Raw genomic sequence first — 5,392 nt, 5'->3', positions numbered from 1 at the left:
CGCATCCCACAGACCCGACTCTGATTTCCCTAAGAGTGCTGTGCTTTCCCAGAGGGAAAAGAGGCAAAGAGGCTTTCGATCTAGGCGGGTTTCTCCCACCGTGCTGCGAATACTAGGCTAAGGCACCCAGCCAGAGCAGCCCACAGGACCGATTCTGATTTCCCAGCGACTGCTATGCTATCGCAGAGGTTTTCAGCTTAGCGAGAACGGCACTTCTCTGCGGCTTCCTCATCAAGGCTTTGGGCGTTCGCTCTGTCGCATCAGGGAAGAAGAGCTGCGGAAGAGGTGGTGCCTCTTGGACCTTGCTTTCCCGTGCTCCATATTCGCGCCCTGGGTTCACACTGCCACGCCGAAATAAGCAGACACAGCCTCAACTCTGCAGCAGCGTGCCTGGCCTAGGAGGGCACACTGCTCACAATTTCATCTCCCGGCGTAGGCAAGGCCTGCCCTTTTGCTGTGGCATTCAGGTGGACAGGGACTAGGCCAGTGCCTTCCCCAGCCGGGAGGAGACGCGACACGATCACTGCACACCGCCCGCGCCCTGGTATGGGGAGTAATGGGTAACTGTCCCTCCTTCCCCGGGTCACCTGCTGCCTCCGCCAATGCTGCCACATCCTGGAGGAAGACGACATCTGACTGCCCGTTCCTCCAGGAGCTGTTGCTGTGAGTTCAGGGCCGGGCGCCTGGTGGCAAGCCCACGTCTGCCCTATGGTCAGGTGGCCAAAGAGCTGCTGTCCCCTTGGGTCCGGGGGCCCAGGACAGGCCAGACTCCTTCTGCCCAGACTCCTTCCTCAGAGTGGAGCACGCGCCCCTGCCCTACTCGTTCCCTCGTGTCTCCTTAGCAGCCTGGCTGCCGTCTCTCCCCACAGGGAGCAGGTGACACTTGTCATGCCACCGGCCCGCTGTTCCTGACAGGACCGGCTCTCCTGCTTCGCGACCTTTTCCCGACAATAAGGCCGACAGCTCCTCTTCACCCAGGAAGCGTGGTGCACCTTCCCAAGTCATGCTCCTGGGGAACGCAGTGACAGACGTGTCCCTTTCCTTAAGGCTCATCACAGAGGCGCAGCCGAGCATCTCTCTCAGGCAGGGGGGATGCCCGGGCTAGGAGGATTTCGCTCCATGCGGGTTTATTACACCGTGCTGTGGAGACTAGCTCAGGCAAACAACAGCCGCATCCCACAGAACCGACTCTGATTTCCCAAAGAATGCTGTGCTTTTCCAGAGGGGAGGCCCGGGCAAAGAGGCTTTCGCTCTATGCGGGTTTCTCCCACTGTGCTGCGAATATTAGGCTAAGGCACCCAGCCAGAGCAGCCCACAGGACCGACTCTGATTTCCCAGCGACTGCTCTGCTTTCACAGTAGTTTTCAGCTTGGCGCGAACCGCACTTCGCTGTGCTTCCTCAGCAAGGCTTTGGGCTTCGCTCTGTCGCGTCAGGGAAGAAGAGCTGCGGAAGAGGTGGTGCCTCTTGGGCCTTGCTTTCCTGGACTCCATGTTCGCGCCCTGGGTTCACACTGCCAGGCCGAACTAAGCAGACACAGCCACTGCCCTGCAGCAGCGTGCGTGGCTTAGGATGGCACTCTATGCTCACTACCATGTCCTGGCGTAGGCGGGGCTTGGCATTTTGCTCTGGCTCGAAGGCGGACTCGTGGACTAGGCCAGTGGCCTTTTCCACAGGAGAGGAGATGTGACAGGATCCCTGCACACCGCCCGTGCACTGGGATGGGGAGCTGTGGGGTACTGTCCCCATTCCTTCCCCGGACACCCCGAGCCTCCGCGAACGCTTCCATATCTGGAGGACGATGGCATCTAACTGCCTGTTCCTGCTGGAGCTGTTTCTGCGAGCTCAGGGCCGGCGCCTGGTGGCAAGCCCACGTCTGCCCTATGGACAGGTGGCCAAGGAGCTGCTGTCCCCTTGGGCCCAGAGGCACAGGACAGGCCAACCTTCTGCTCAGACTCCTTCCACATAGCGGAGCACGCGCCCCTGCCCTAGTCGTCCTCTCATGTCTCCTTCGCAGCCAGGCTCACATCTCTCCGCACAGGTAGCGGGTGAAACTTGTCTTGCTACCGACACGCGGTTCCTCACGGGTCCGGCTCTCCTGCTTCGCGACCGTTTCCGGACAATAACACCAACGACTCCTTCTCTTGTCCCGGGGCGGCGTGCTGTGCCTTCCCCAGACACGCTCCTGGGGAGCGCAGTGACAGACGTGTCCCTTTCCTTAAGGCTGTTTCCACAGGCGCAACCACGCTTCTCTCTCAGGCAGAGGGGATGCCCGGGCCAAGAGGATTTCGCTCCATGCGGGTTTATTACACCGTGCTGTGGAGACCAGCTCAGGCAAGCAGCAGCCGCACCCCACAGACCCGACTCTAATTTCCCAAAGAATGCTTTGCTTTCCCAGAGGGGATGCCCGGGCCAAGAGGCTTTTGCTCTAGGCGGTATCTCCCAATGTGCTGCGAACACTAGGCTAAGGCAACCAGCAAGAGCAGTCCTCTGATTAACCCGGGACTGCTTTGCTTTTGCAGAAGTTTTCAGCTTGCTGCGAACCGCACTTCGCTGCTGCTTCCTCAGCAAGGCTTTGGGCGTTCGCTCTGTCCCGTCAGGGATGAAGAGATGCGGAGAGCTGGTGCCTCTTGGGCCTTGCTTCCCGGGCTCCATGTTCGCGTCCTGGATTCAACGTGCCAGGCCGAAATAAGCAGATACAGTCACAACCCTGCAGTAGCATGCGTGGCCCAGGATGGCACTCTATGCACACTACCATCTCCCGGTGTAGGCAACGCTAGGCCTTTGGCTCTGGCGCTCAGGCGGACCCAGGGACTAGGTCAGTTCCTTCCCCACAGGAGAGGAGAGGCAACAGGATCTCTGCACACCGCCCGTGCACTGGGATGGGGAGCAGTGAGGTACTTTCCCCACTCCTTCCCCAGACACCCCGTGCATCCGCGAACGCTTCCACATCCTGGAGGAAGACGGCATCTGACTGCCCGTTCTTTCCGGGAGCTACTTCTGCGAATTCAGGGTAGGCGCCTGGTGGCAAGCACATGTCTGCACCTGGAACAGGAGGCCAAGGAGCTGCTGTCCCCTTGGTCCCAGGGGCACAGGACAGACATGCCTTCTGCCCAGACTCCTTCCTCAGAGTGGAGCAAGCGCCCCTGCCCTAGTCGTCCCCTCGTGTCTCCTTCTCAGCCAGGTTTCCATCTCTCCGCACAGAGAGCGGGTGACACTTCTCTTACCACTGACCCGCTGTTGCTGACAGGGCTGGCTCTCCTGCTTGCGACTGTTTCCGACAACAAGGCCGACTCCTTCTCTTCCCCGGGGCAGCGTGCTGCACCTTCCCCAGACATGCTCCTGGGGAGCGCAGTGACAGACGTGTCCCTTTCCTTAAGGCTCTTCCCACAGGCGCAACCAAGCATCTCTCTCAGGCAGAGGGGATGCCCGGCAAAGAGGATTTCGCTCTATGCGGGTTTATTACACTGTGCTGTGGAGACCAGTTCAAGCAAGCAGCAGCCGCATCCCACAGACCCGACTCTGATTTCCCAAAGAGTGCTGTGCTTTCCCAGAGGGAAAAGAGGCAAAGAGGCTTTCGATCTAGGCGGGTTTCTCCCACCGTGCTGCGAATACTAGGCTAAGGCACCCAGCCAGAGCAGCCCACAGGACCGACTCTGATTTCCCAGCGTCTGCTCTGCTTTCACAGTAGTTTTCAGCTTGGCGCGAACCGCACTTCCCTGTGCTTCCTCAGCAAGGCTTTGGGCTTCGCTCTGTCGCGTCAGGGAAGAAGAGCTGCGGAAGAGGTAGTGCCTCTTGGGCCTTGCTTTCCTGGACTCCATGTTCGCGCCCTGGGTTCACACTGCCAGGCCGAACTAAGCAGACACAGCCACAGCCCTGCAGCAGAGTGCGTGGCTTAGGATGGCACTCTATGCCTACTACCATGTCCTGGCGTAGGCGGGGCTTGGCATTTTGCTCTGGCTCGAAGGCGGACTCGTGGACTAGGCCAGTGGCCTTTTCCACAGGAGAGGAGAGGTGACAGGATCCCTGCACACCGCCCGTGCACTGGGATGGGGAGCTGTGGGGGACTGTCCCCATTCCTTCCCCGGACACCCCGAGCCTCCGCGAACGCTTCCATATCTGGAGGACGATGGCATCTAACTGCCCGTTCCTGCTGGAGCTGTTTCTGCGAGTTCAGGGCCGGCGCCTGTTGGCAAGCCCACGTCTGCACTATGGATAGGTGGCCATGGAGCTGCTGTCCCCTTGGGCCCAGAGGCACAGGACAGGCCAACCTTCTGCTCAGACTCCTTCCACATAGCGGAGCACGCGCCCCTGCCCTAGTCGTCCTCTCATGTCTCCTTCGCAGCCAGGCTCACATCTCTCCGCACAGGTAGCGGGTGAAACTTGTCTTGCTACCGACACGCGGTTCCTCACGGGTCCGGCTCTCCTGCTTCGCGACCGTTTCCGGACAATAACACCAACGACTCCTTCTCTTGTCCCGGGGCGGCGTGCTGTGCCTTCCCCAGACTCGCTCCTGGGGAGCGCAGTGACAGACGTGTCCCTTTCCTTAAGGCTGTTTCCACAGGCGCAACCACGCTTCTCTCTCAGGCAGAGGGGATGCCCGGGCCAAGAGCATTTCGCTCCATGCGGGTTTATTACACCGTGCTGTGGAGACCAGCTCAGGCAAGCAGCAGCCGCACCCCACAGTCCCGACTCTAATTTCCCAAAGAATGCTTTGCTTTCCCAGAGGGGATGCCCGGGCCAAGAGGCTTTTGCTCTAGGCGGTATCTCCCAATGTGCTGCGAACACTAGGCTAAGGCAACCAGCAAGAGCAGTCCTCTGATTAACCCGGGACTGCTTTGCTTTTGCAGAAGTTTTCAGCTTGCTGCGAACCGCACTTCGCTGCTGCTTCCTCAGCAAGGCTTTGGGCGTTCGCTCTGTCCCGTCAGGGATGAAGAGATGCGGAGAGCTGGTGCCTCTTGGGCCTTGCTTCCCGGGCTCCATGTTCGCGTCCTGGATTCAACGTGCCAGGCCGAAATAAGCAGATACAGTCACAACCCTGCAGTAGCATGCGTGGCCCAGGATGGCACTCTATGCACACTACCATCTCCCGGTGTAGGCAACGCTAGGCCTTTGGCTCTGGCGCTCAGGCGGACCCAGGGACTAGGTCAGTTCCTTCCCCACAGGAGAGGAGAGGCAACAGGATCTCTGCACACCGCCCGTGCACTGGGATGGGGAGCAGTGAGGTACTTTCCCCACTCCTTCCCCAGACACCCCGTGCATGCGCGAACGCTTCCACATCCTGGAGGAAGACGGCCTCTGACTGCCCGTTCTTTCCGGGAGCTACTTCTGCGAATTCAGGGTAGGCGCCTGGTGGCAAGCACATGTCTGCACCTGGAACAGGAGGCCAAGGAG

This window comes from Mustela lutreola, chromosome 15, assembly GCF_030435805.1.
Source record: "Mustela lutreola isolate mMusLut2 chromosome 15, mMusLut2.pri, whole genome shotgun sequence".
NCBI lineage: Eukaryota > Metazoa > Chordata > Mammalia > Carnivora > Mustelidae > Mustela > Mustela lutreola.
This window is presented reverse-complemented; position numbering follows the sequence as displayed.